The 13,422-nt window shown below is 41.4% G+C and overlaps 1 long non-coding RNA gene across 2 annotated transcripts in view; it reads left to right on the forward strand.

The window, feature by feature from the left end:
• Positions 1–1,236: 1,236 nt before the first annotated feature.
• The window catches only part of LOC110594356, a 125,458-nt gene continuing 113,272 nt past the window's right edge, over positions 1,237–13,422 (forward strand). Inside the window, exons 1-3 of one of the 2 annotated variants that reach the window (XR_002481206.1) lie at positions 1,237–1,622; positions 3,497–3,545; positions 7,031–7,828. This is a non-coding gene — a long non-coding RNA (uncharacterized LOC110594356). Of the gene's footprint in view, positions 1,623–3,496; positions 3,546–7,030; positions 10,179–13,422 lie in introns of those variants that run through there. The other variant, XR_002481205.1, reaches the window with a different exon arrangement.

The following is a 13,422-nucleotide window of genomic DNA, read 5'->3' on the forward strand; positions in this document are numbered from 1 at the left end:
CGTCCTCCCGCTGCACTTGGCGGGAAAGCTCCGGGCCGCCGGCGGGGCCGCGCGCCGGCGGCTCCCTCCGCCGCCTCCCGCTCCCCCCGGGGGGCATTTACATACGGGCCCCTCGTCTGGGTGTTCACGGCTCCCCCCACCCCCGCCCCCGGTCGCACGCGCGCAAGCTCGGAACGGCGCCCCGGCATGCAGGCACCCGCGCCCGGCTGCGGCTGCCCCTGGCGCGAACACGAGCCCGGGGACAGGCGACCTCGGCGGGACAGATTCCTGCACCGTCTCCCGCCCCCCGCGCCCACACCCCTGACGGCCTCCCCGCTCATGTTGCAGGAAGCCCACCTCCCCCCCCAAGTCCCCTCCCTTCCCTCCCTGCACACTTCCACCCCCGCCCTCCCACATCTCTCTCTTTCCTTGGAACGAACACACACACACACACACACACACACACACACACACACACACACACGCTTTTTCTTTCCTCTCAAATAGATAACCCCTATGGTGCGGCCCTGGTACCTTTAGAATAGCTCTGGAGTTTCGAGAAATCTTTATAATGTACTGCGTGTCTTTAGCCAAACACATTTAACAACCACAACAAAAAGAGGGGGAGGAGTGAGGAAGGGGAAATTGAACCAAAAGACTTTCTTAAAAAAAAAAAAAGTCTGTAAGTCAAAAGGTCATTCTCCAAGTTTGTAAATAAAATTGCAAGGGAAGTCCTTAAAAAAGAAAGGAGAGGAGAGAAGGGGAAGAAAGGTAGAAAGACCTACAAGTTGCATAAAACGGTGCATTGGAAAAACAAGACAGGGTGATTCTTTTAAAAATGAGTTTTAAGAAACCAAGAAAGGAGAGGAGGGGAAAGGACGAAAGACGAAAAAGAGGGGAAATAACATACAAGGTAAAAAAGGCAAAAGAAGTTTCCAAAGAAATATATGCTTTGCATCCTTCAATAGGAAAATGTAGCCATTGCCCTCCTTCAGAGGAGACATTTCTAATTTGTTCCGTCTGCCAGGAGGGGACTATGAGAGGTTTGGGTGCAAATTCATTATCTCTGGCAACGCAGAACGTAGTGTGGGGGCTGAAAAAGACCGTGGCAATGGATGAACAATAGGTCTTCAGTTCATCAGTAACAAAAGCAGTGGGGAAATTGGTTGAGTTTCAGAGCACGTCCTCCTCGGCAGAGGGGGCTGGACTAGACCTTGGACAGCCCCCCCAAAAACTTGCCAAGCCTCACACACACCACTTCACTCTCCACTCAGAGGCTCAGGGAGCAAGTGCCTGGCGTGGGGGGGAAAAGTTGCCTTTTTTTCTCTCTCTCTCTCTCTCTCCTTGGTCTTTTGCACCCTTCTCTCTCCCCGGAAGGGAAGACCCGTTTAAACTATTTTAGACGCAATCAAGCAAGAATCACCATGTGGAACTGAGCGCCAGTTTTAAACGTGCTAAAAAGAGGAATGTTCTGAAATTTTTTTTTTTTTTTTTTTTTTTTTTTTTTTTTGAGAGACGCCGAAAGGAGCCTGTGTGTGTGCTGCGGCCGCGCGGTGGTGACTCTGGATCTTGTCTTCTGGCCGGCGCCTCGGTTCCTGCCCAGCTGGATTTGGGGGGCGACACTGCCTGGCGCGGGAGACCAAGTGAGTACCGTGGCGACCCGCAGGCTGCAGCTTGGCCGGCGTGTGGGGCCAGCGGTGCCCGCCGCGGCCCCGCACCCGTGTCCTCACCTCGCCCGCGTCCACACCTCGCCCGCGGGCCGATGCCCGCCGAGCCTGGTTGCGGGCCGCTCCGAGGGCCAGTCCGGGGCTTTGCTTCAGCTAATTGATTGTGTGCCTCGGATGCCAAACCTGTTGATCTCGTGAGTTTTCGGAGCCAAGACTTAATTATACACGGCCTGACCCCCAATCGCAGAGATGCCAGGAAAATTTCGCTTTGCAAAAGGGAATTTTTGTATGTAATTTTACGTTGGTGCTGCTAGGACTTTTTCCCGTTAACACCTGGAGCAAAATACAATTTTATTTTGCGATTCTGCATGGAGAACTCGCATTTTTAATAATTCTTCTTCCCTGTACCACCCCAAAGTTGCAATTACTGGCAGGGAAGCGAGGATCTGACTGGATGCTGGTAGAAAACTTACGGGTAGTAGCTAACTAGATCTGGTGGGTTTCCCACTTTCTATTTCTCTTTGCCTTTTGAATTTGGGAGGTGAGAGGCCGCTTTACGAGGTTATCCCAAGTTCAGATTCATCAAGATACAAGCACTATGGTTAGTTATAGGCACTTGGCGCAGTTCAGCTTCAGACGCTTCTGGAATCCGAGCGGAGCCGGGTCTTCGCGGTTCGCTTGGAGCCCAGACTCGGCTGAGGAAGGCGAGACCTCCTTTCTGTGGCCTGGAATTATCCGCGGGACCCAAAGCCCTGGGAATCCTGACACTGTATTTGCATTCGTGTCTACGGCGTTTTCTCTTGCAAATGCTTCCGCGGTGATTGAATGGGGAACTGTTTTAAAGGGTCAGGACGGCAGTATAATTGATCAGAAGTTAGACCCGAGGCCCTGTCAAGTCACGGCCACGGCCGGGGGCCCCTTTGGAGCTGTGGCTGTCTTGGGCCCAGAACGGCGGGGCCGGATCCAGTTTCCTCCCTCTCCTCAGTGTCCACCTCTGCCTGTCACCCTCCTTCTCCACCTTGGCACTAATAATTAGGGCGCTGTCTCCGAACTCGAGCTCCCACGGTCAGCATAATTGAATCAAGGCAGTACTTTCATTTTGCAAAACCAGCAGCCCCACCCCACCAGTCTAAAATAACAATAAGCATAAAAAATCATAAAAGGAAAGCAACCTATTTTGGAGAGTGTGAAGACTTCCTGCATCTTGGATCATGGGGTAGTGGGGGAAGGGGATTTTTAAAAATCATCACTTTACAGCAATCAGGTTTTACATTATTCATTGATTTACTGGAGGAAAGAGCCAATCAGGAGCCATAGATATGAATGCACATCTCACCGTGCTATGGCCTTACAGTAAACTATTTGCATCTTTCTAATGGATTAGATATTTATCCAGGGATCCCCATTGTTTGAAAGGCCTGGAAATTCAGTCCCTTAAACATTTGGAAAATAAGACTTTGCTCCAGGCTTAAAATCCTTACATGGAAGGACTCTCCTCTTTTGTATGACAGGTTACAAGGTTCAAGTCCCTAATGTTTCTTAAGAGTCCCTCTTCCTTCCAAGCTAAAAATAAAAGAAAAGAAGAAAGAAAAATTAATTTCCCAAACCCCTCCAGATTCTGCATATATTGCATTCCCATTATCATGCATGTCTCCATTTAAATGCAAATTAGCATATTTAACCCTGTGGGTGCTGAGACCCAAGACACATTGTATTGGGTTTTATGGAATCTCTTGGCATTTTAAGGAGTCATGGTAATTGCAATATTCTAAATGAAGCTATATCTATATATGAATATATATATATATATATATAAACTGTGATTATTTGTTTTCTTAACTGTTTTTCAGATGAGACCGCAAAGAAACATAAATGAATAGACAATTCAGCCAACCAAAGGTAATTTTAAAATTTATATTTGATAAAATCAAAGTGATGTGCAAAATCAAAATATTATTTACTGGATGGTGGGCCTGCAGTGTATTGCATATCTCCCAATTCATGCAATAGAATTTCAGAAAAAAATCTAAGTTTCTATAGGTGTAATTTTTTGCTCTGTAGAGATCCTTTGTATATTCTATATCAAGCATAATACAAACATAACCTATAACTGCCTATAAAATGAAATTCAGGATACAGAAAAAATAATAGAATACTTTTATTAGAAAGTAAGCCAGTCAAGTACCTTGCCTGAACTATACAAATCACTGTGAGTTAAGTAAATGACTTCTTTGTAGAAAATGGTAGTTTGACTGTATAAGTGGACTGAGGTTTACATATATGAGACCAAATATTGAAAGGGGATTTGGTGTTAGGTCAGTTCTTTATGTCCTCTGCAATGGTCTGACTAGGATTCGGAGATGTTCTAAATATTGGTGACAAACCTGATGTGTCTGAATTTATGGACTAGCCAATTCAGATCCAGATATGTGGAAAATCATAACTTTTCACTTTTAGCTTAAGCAGAGAGTATTTATTCTCAAATAAACCAGGATGTTTCAATGCATGTTTCAGTCATCTGGAGACCTATACAAAGATTAGGAAACAAGCATGACAATCACGTCCTAATCTACTGGCCATTAATGGGAACTTATTAGAGAATGAGCAGGCAAGCCATTTAAATTCAGCATATCCTTCAATATGCAGATTTCAAAATGGTATTCTGGTCAGCTTAATAGCTTTTTGAAAGAAAAAAAAGATATAACATGTAGGTGTTAATAGTTGCTCTTAACGTGTGACAGACATGGCTAGGACTCTTTAGAACTGCACAATTGTTTCAGCTTGTCTCACATCCAGTGTAATAATATAGTCTTTAAAAACCTATAGGGTAAACCATAATATAAGTCTTGGCAATATTCAAAATAATCAGATGTTCGGTGTTAAGGCTCACTGTTTCTTCATACTCTGAGAGATGATGGAGAGATAAAATATTTAATTGGCTTTGTGACCAATGAACAGACTGCCTAATCCTTATGTTTGCTATTTTCACTTACTGGGGCTCCTGTGATGAGTCTATGTTATATGTGCCAGGCATGGGGGCCAGTCTTGGAGCCAATTGATGTGACTGTGCAGCATTGCCCTAGAAGATGCTATTTTAAGACAGTATCTTCTGTAGCTTCTAATTGTAGAAGCATCTCAAATGTTCAGTGGCTTGGCTTTCATGATGGGTACTGTGGTTCAAAAAATGCATTTAATTGCTAAGTATAGAAGTATAGCCATGTTAATTTGCAAATTCACACCATTGTGGGGATGAAAAACATACACAGACATAAATGCATTACATCTCTCTACTTTTACCAACCCCACCCAGGTGTATACAAAGCAAAAAGATATTCTAAAAATATCTGGAATTTCAGGCTTAGACTTAAGAAACTGAATTCATCTCATCACATGCTTGTTTTAGGTAATACATGCCAAATCAGTCATGATTCTGCTTCTGTGTCTTGGAAAGCAAGGCCACAATACTTTCAATCTTCCAAGGCAGCAAAGCTCATTAGGGTTTTCTGTAATGTCAAAAGAGGTATGTACCTCAGTGATGTGTCAAATTTTTATTCAGGGGTTTATGTTGTGACCACATAGTTCAAGAAGAGAATAGTAACTCCTTGAGAGTGTGTTTCTCTGGATTAGTTTGTAGTTTGCATGTGCATTTGATATGTGACCCAATGCAGCCATCTCTGATCATACCTCTTGTACCACAATTTGTTAAGAAAAATAGATGAGCGATTTCCAGACCTTAGTCTTTTCCAATAATCAGTACTGGAATGTTCACCCAAAAAAGTCAATAAATAAAAAATCTAGGCAAAAGTTGGCATTTGTATTACTAAATCATCTTTAATTGGTGTGATATTGTTGTTTAAGCTCTTGATTGGGGGCTTTCCCTAACAATTCTGGTTTTCTTGTTAGACTCTTCTGTAGGGTTTACATATATGTACTCTGTATGTAATTCAGTAAATATGTTCACCCTCACGTCTTAAATGAATAAATCACTGAATTAATAAAAGAGTGTATGTTAATTCCAAAAGTGTTTTAGTCATTGGAGAAAAGAGTTAACCTATAGAAATGACAGTATTGTGAACAACTAGTGATGTGTCCAATGAATATTAAGATTTGTTACATTCTCTTGTAGCATATATTTTAAAGAATAGTCGCAGCACCAAACATAGCTTGTAATTTTGAAAAACAGTCCATAAGGTTCACTCATAGTGAATATGCATGCACCTTATGTAGACTAGCTTAGCTGTGCTGTTGAGGGGCATTTGAATTTTAGAACTATGCGTATTATAGATGCGTTAGACACAGATTACCTATTATGAAGGAGAGACAAGAAGAAAAGGACTCCTTGAAGTGATCATATTCATACTTTGAAAAGTTCTAAGGAAAAGAATGAGGCTAATTAATTAATAAAACAGCATTCCCCTCTAGGTAGAGGAAGGGTGGAGGTGGGGAGGAAGAGGGTAGGGATAGAGTTATGCTCTTAACATCCAGGTGTTTTATATGTATTTTTCATGAGATAACAATGCTGTCATAGTTTCATAAGCAAGACTAGTACATTTTCCTACTGTATGAAAATTGACGTTTAAAGCAACAAACAAAGGCTCAGCATTCTTATTACCGCAGAGTTGGGTACAACATTAGAAACTATTGCTGCAGTGTTTACCTGTGCTGCATTGTAACACACACATCCTACATATGCTGTCATTTTTAAAATACCAGAATGAAGTCCACTTGCTTAGAGCATTCGGTTTAGACTTATAGAACAAAATATGCTGCTCTGTCGCCATGGTACATAGATACAAAACATGACTGAGCTGTGAAACCATTAAAAACACACCACCAGAGCAAATTGTCAATGTAATCACACATCGACTCACTGCGTAATTCAGATCTGGTTCCCAGACCCAGAAAGCGAGGCCCTGCTTTAAGCAATAGCAAAGTGCCTTCCATCTGTCTGCCTATGCAATCTGCCAGAAGAGAAATGCGGGCAAAGACGTTCCCCAGATCTGAAATGCTTTTATCTGTCCTTAGAGAGAGATTTCTTCCAGTCTTTGGATATTAGAGCGATCTACAGTAGCACGGAGGAGGTAAAAGGCCGCGGGTTGCTTTTCCAGGAGCAGTCGGTAGTGCTAGCGGAAGAGATGTTGATTGAGAAAATAGGGCTTGTTGCAAGGCTGCCGCTGCTGCTGCTGTCGCTGCTGCCGCCCGGGCAGCAGGCGAGGGGCAGTTGGCTGATCACTGATGCATATCAATAACCATGTACTTGAGATTTCTCATGACATCATCATTACCTTGGTCTCCCGCGGTCTCGAACCTTTGACCTTGCCGGGCTGGTCCACAATTTGGCAGTGAAAGCCCCTCCAATGATGGCCCTTTTCTCCTTCTTTCAGACCGGGGGCAGCAGCAGGCCAGCAAGACGGCATCTTCTCCTCCCCAGCCTAGAAGCCCTGTGAAATCGAGGATCTTCCCCCTAAAACACACACACACAAGACATGTGCAATCAAGCTGCCACCGCTTGGTAAAAAGCTTATGGTGCCTAACCCAAAAGGATCAGGAGCAGATCCTTGAATCAGCTGTCACTTCTATAGAATGGGATTTTTTTTTCTTCCTCCTTAACCTGCACTGGAAATTGCCGCTGGCTTTATACATCTCTATAGAGGGAGGCTAAGGAGTCTTGCGTGAGAATGAAGCAATTTACAATGCAAATAGAGGCCTGTGAAGGGACGGATGCTGCTGCACACTCCTAACAGCTTGCTGCACCTTAATAGCTGGTTTTATTTTCTGATATTAATAGATGAATTGTTGGTTAACGCTGCCGGAGATTACTTGCTGCAAGGAAAAAAAAAAGTTGGGAATAAACTCTGAAGCCAAAAGATCTCGTTTGGATGTTTTAGCTGCACACACACAGACAGAAACCAGGTCATATTTACATAAAAGGAGGAATCTTCTGCGCGGCAAGAGTCCTGGACGACCACTCTTCGGTGCTGTCAGGAAGGGTCCAGGAACCTGAAGTCTGCAAGAGGAAGACAGAGGCGTGTGGGAAGCGAGTTGTTATCTTTGGTTATCTAGCTGTATGAGTGTATTGGTCTTCATAAAGCTAGATAACCGAAAGTAAAAACTCCTTCAAGATCGCCGGGGAGCATGTGAGAATGAAAGACTACAGCCAAGAGACAGTAAAAACCAGAAAGGTCAGGAATACTTATTGAATCTAACTTTGTTTTTGTTGTGTGTTTTTTTTGCCTTGTGATTAAAGGTGGGATGAGAGGAAATTGAGTGACATACGTATGCTAATGTAGAAAGGTAGACAGATATCTGGAGGGGGGCTGTCACAGTTGCACAGGCGAATTGTATAGTGCCCGTGAGTAAAGATGCATGTGCAACTTGCTCTGCTTTAAGGCAAAAGTTTATATATGAGGGGCCTTTATTTTTCTTGGAACGCTGTTGTAGAGATGTCTGGTACCTAGTTCAAAAATGATTCCATAATATGTAGACTTGGGCAGTTCCCTCCAGAGGTCTTCCCCCACCCTCTAGCATTTGCAGAGTGTGCTTGGAAACAACTTTACATGTATTTTGGCTGTATATCAAATGATATGAAATTAGACTTTCAGAAAAGTTTATACTGGAAGGTTAATAATTTATACCTACCAAGGACTTAGAGCTAGCAGGGAAAATGAGAAAGGAAAAAAAGGAAAAAAAAAAAAAAAAAAAGCAAAGGCTGATTTTTATTCTTCTATTCAAAATACAAGGACAGATGCTTCTCTGTTCCAAGAGGGTTTCCTTGAGGAAGCTACTGAAGCAGAAAGACATGATGGAGACGAGATCGCCTCCCCTCTTGTCAAAGTGTTGAAAAAATGTTCTGTCTTATTCTGCGCCTAGCATTGGAAATGAAAGTGACATTTACGCCACAACCCACGTGTGCGCCTCCTCTCTTTTTGTTTAAGGATGATCAGGTCTATCCGGGAAACAGCTCTGGCATCCCAAACTGAAATAATTAGGACGTATATAGACCTGACAAAAATGGAAAGGGGGTGGGGAATCTGAGGGTCTGTCTTGCCTAATTGATTCCGCTAAACGGAATGCAGGAGATGTGAACGGCAGGACGCTCTGATTCCCACGCTCGGGGGCAAGTGGTAAAGCGGGGCCGGCAGCCTATGACAGACAGCCCTGTTGGGGGGTGGGGGTATGAAAAAAACATCAAGTGCACACACCATACTCATCTCCATCGCTTAAGAAAGTAAAGGCATTTCCCACCCACAGCCATCTGCAGCTTCCCAAATGGCAACACCAACTGGTCTGGAGCGGCTGCATACTGTCTGCTTCTGTTAATTTTTTAACCACTGTTTAATCTGACCATAATTAAGTGTGGCTTTCTTCTTTGCTTGAGGTTGTCGATATTCAAGGAAAGCTAGTAGAAAGCGATTCCAAGAAAAGTCCCATGACCGCCTGCCCCTCGTGTCAGACTTTTAGTCCGTGCCTGTGGCCTTGTGACCACCTTTAGACTTTGTTTTGGGTGGGTTATATTTTAAAATACATCTCTCTCTCAATGCAACAGTCTTTATGATTTCATGAGGCTGTTTGCCTCTTAACGTGATCCATCTATGAACTTGGCCTAACTATGCTAGTAAACACACATACTAAAAGTAAAATGAGGAAGTCACTAACCTGTAGAAAGTTGGTTACAATAACAATATGATAAAAGGTTATTTTCGAATAACAGCCATTTATATTCAATCTAAAAATAACCATGCCTAGCAGAAACTTTGGCACTTTGGAGGGATCCCCACTGTAATCTTTTCGTAAAAGTCCTTAGGTTTTTTCACGTGTCACCAAGCAAACATTTGTACAGACATGTCCCCATAAACACACCCATTGCAATAGGAAAATGTCCAAAATGGCCTGTGGTCTTCCACATGGCCTAGATTCTGACAGTCCAAAATACACAGTTTTTCTTTAAAAGTAGTTAATGTGCCTGTGTGTCTTCAACTCCTTACTAGACTTTGGACTGGAGAAGCCTGTAAAACCACTGTTAGCTTTAGTTGGAAACTCCGAGACTTTTATTAACGTAAATTCTCAATTTGGCTGTTGAACACGTGCCAAAGTTTTACTACTGTAGTGACCGTTGAGAAGACCCTTGTTTATTTACATGTGAAGCACTGTTTGTGCAAACAAGCTTTCATTGTTAAGTGCCTGTATTCCTTTCAGTTACTTCCTGTCCAGGGGTGCTATTTACCTAGAACCATTGTCTACTACAATTAACATTTACATTACAAAGTGTGTGGTTTTCTTTCTCGAGGAGGTTCAATTAAGGCAATAAGATGTTTGCTGGGGAAACCTATTGTTTACTGAAAGCACTCAATGGAGTCAAATTACTGAAGCTTTTGCCTACATCTTGGTCTTTTATGTAAATATGTTAAATATAACATCTAAGGAAAATAAACAATATTACAATTATGTGTTTGCCATTGTCATATCAAACTTGCTTTGTATCATACTAATGTTGCATAACTTATCAATCAATAAAAATACATTTCAATGTTATTATTTTCATTTTATTTTTTGCTGTTCCACTGCTCTTGCTGCAACATGTCCCAATTTTTCTTTTTTCTATTACACATCAAACTTCTGACATTTTGTTTTATTTGTGTGTGTTGAAGAGAGAGGGGTACTGTATCTGAGCATGGGTCTGAAGGTGTTGGAGATAATCTCTACAATGACCTTCCAAGAAGGTGATATTTCTTTGAAATCTGAAATATTCCAAAGGCATGTACATTTAAGTCAAAAGAAGTGTAAATATCAGTTAAGTAGTTCTTTGAAAGCTAGTTTGAACATTGGCAGAAACCGGATCAAGTTTATTTAGCATACCACTGCATTGTAAAACAGTTGGAGTGAAGTTGCAGGTTGCGTGAGTATGCATGTTAACTAGTGGGAACCCAGCACAGTCTTTGTGAAAGCGAAGGAGCAGATTGCTGTGCAAGGCCAATGTTAAAAAGGCAGCTGAATTTAACACCATCTGGAAGAAAAGATCCCTTCACGACTTTCTCACACCGTCAGACAAAACTAGTGTCTCTTGTTCAGAGCCCTTGTCTATGCAGCCATACAATACTGAGTCATTATACTTTTGCTGAGAGAAAATTTGAGAACACAATATGGGTAACCAGTGAATGACCAAGTTTCATTGTGCCCGCTTAAGTCGATTGAAATCTACGTCTAGAGCTATGAATGGTAGTATTGTTTTCCTCACCAGGGCTGTACTAAATGTCAGCACAGTGTAAAGAAAAACTGTAAAGAAAAGTCTGCAAATAACTTACCAGATCTCAATTATAATATTTTCCCACACTAGAACTAATATCATTGCGAGGGGCTACATTGCAGAAAATACAAAAAGAAACGAAAAGAAATAGAGAGTTCTTTTAGAAGTTATTTTATCCAGACAAACATTTTAATTTTCTGATGGGAATTTCAATTCAGGCTGCAGGCTGAGTTGAGAGGTGGAATTCATTACTGGGAAGTTCAAGTTACAAAAATGCTTCTTGTGCAATTAAAATAGAATAAAACAAACACCTAGTCCCACCTGAAACCCTCTCTTCTGAAATATAAACAGACTCTACTTGGGCTTTATTGCTGGAGTTCTGCTTAGACTTGTTAGTGTGAATCTAACTTAAATTTTGCTTTAAATTGTGGCACACTGCCCTTTCAAAGTTTGCCACTATGACTGACATTGCAAAAGAACACCATAGACATACATTTCCAAAAATATACAAAAACATTCTAGGACCTCCCTAGGTGAATTCTGGTGCCCTCAGAAAGACACCTCCCCTTTACTTACACTCCCCCATTTTCTGACTCCCCCTCCATGTGTGTAAATCAGTTATCCTCAGCTTTAACATTCGCACAATCTATTTGACTGTAAACAGTCAGAAAAAGGAAACAAAACAGTTCAAAAAGAGTAAAAGGCATTGGTTGTGTATGTTTTATTAGGATGTCTATTTTAAATGTAATTGACTTTGCAATTTTGTTATTGTGTCACCAAGTGTCTCATAGTTCTTAACATGTAAGTGCAAAACAATGAGTAATTGCTGTTTTGCTGAATAATACATCTGAGTTGCCAACGTCAAAGGTATTATTTTGTGTATTTCTAAACAGGAACGTTAACTGCAGGTTTTGACATCTAGAATCTTTTCATGAAATACTTAGAAATAGGCTGATAAAATGATACCTGTAAAAGTAAATATAAAGATATAACCAACCTATTTTCCTTGTCCTACTTTATTATGCCAGAAAATTAACAATGAAAAGACACTCAATAATCGAATTATAAGAGATATAACATAAACTGTCATATAAAAAAAAAAATCCCCCAAAACAAACAAACAAACAAACAAAAAAAACCCAGAGCAACCACAAAAATGGAACTTGAATAGAGGTTAAAAAAATAGTATATAATATAATATAGGAAGATTTCTGCACTAATTTTGTAGAATGTGAATGAGTATATTCACCAATATCAGTTCCTTAATGAAGTTATCATTCATATGCATAGAAATGAGATAAATGCATTATTTACATTCATAATGGAATATTTTCCAAAGTGGCTTTTCTTTAAGTGTTTCTAAACACTAAATTTTCTACTTCTAGTGTTCTTTGTGTTTATTTTAAATATTAAGTTTTCTTATTTGAAAAAATATGAACCCTAATTTGATGTTATGCAGTCTGATGAAAATTAAGAAACCACTTAAATAGTGAGAGATAAGAATGAGTATATTTGAAATTCAGGAACGTTCTTCCTATTATTAGACTACACATAAACACTTCAGGATATCTTATCATTTCAAGAATTTTGCCTTTTTAAAAAAAATGGAGACATGAAACCAATGACTTTATTTTTCCAATGTGGCTAGAAAACGAATGAGAGTGTAACCATCTATGTCTCTAGTTTTTTTTCTATGAATCTATACCTCTGGAAATGTCATTGTGGTTTAAGAATAGTGATACCTATTTCCCTCTGATTTGCTAGAGTAAGTGAAACACAGTAACAGTATTTGGATGGATGCTGGGGTGGTAGTGGTGAGATGGGCGACTCAGGATAAAGTATCCTTTAAGACTAAGAACTAATTAGAATCAAAGTTATTGAGTAAAAAGAGATCTATAATACTGGGTCAATTGTTTTCACATTAGTACTTCAAGACAGTTAAACAACTCCTACAGCAATGGGGCATGTAAGGCAGTTCTTCAGTGTCTCCGGATTTTAATGGATGGCTTTGTTATCCTGTTTTTCTGTGCATGGGTTTCTCAGCACAAGTTAAACAACCTAGTACAGAAATCAGCAGAAACCTCCATCCCCATTTGCTCAGAGAACCCATTTCACCCCTTCTGGGAATTGCTCGACTTTTTGCTGAAATTAATTCTAAGATGGTGAATGGAAATGAAAAGTACATAGCTGTGATTGATGCTAAGGAGTATGCCCGCCCCCCACCAGGGCCGCGAGTTCGTGCACTGCCTTAGGAAGGTGATGCCCATCTTTGAGGTGGGATCTTGTGGCTTTCCGCTTTGCAGCCAACTGCCAGACCACAGGGGGCAGGGCTGGTAAAAAGTGTAGATAATCGACTTTATTCGGGGAAATATGGAATTTTGAGCCATATTTGTTCAAAGAGAAGCACATCCCAGTGCTTGGCGGTGTGGCTCGGTTTAGCTGAGCGCGGCCACGGCGCCTTCTGGAGATCTAAAAATAGCCGGGAAGAGCAGCCGCCCTGTCAGGCGCCGGGCGTGGGCGGCGCACGGATGG

This window comes from Carlito syrichta, unplaced genomic scaffold (assembly GCF_000164805.1).
Source record: "Carlito syrichta isolate Samal-C Ts95f unplaced genomic scaffold, Tarsius_syrichta-2.0.1 Scaffold115580, whole genome shotgun sequence".
NCBI classification, from domain to species: domain Eukaryota; kingdom Metazoa; phylum Chordata; class Mammalia; order Primates; family Tarsiidae; genus Carlito; species Carlito syrichta.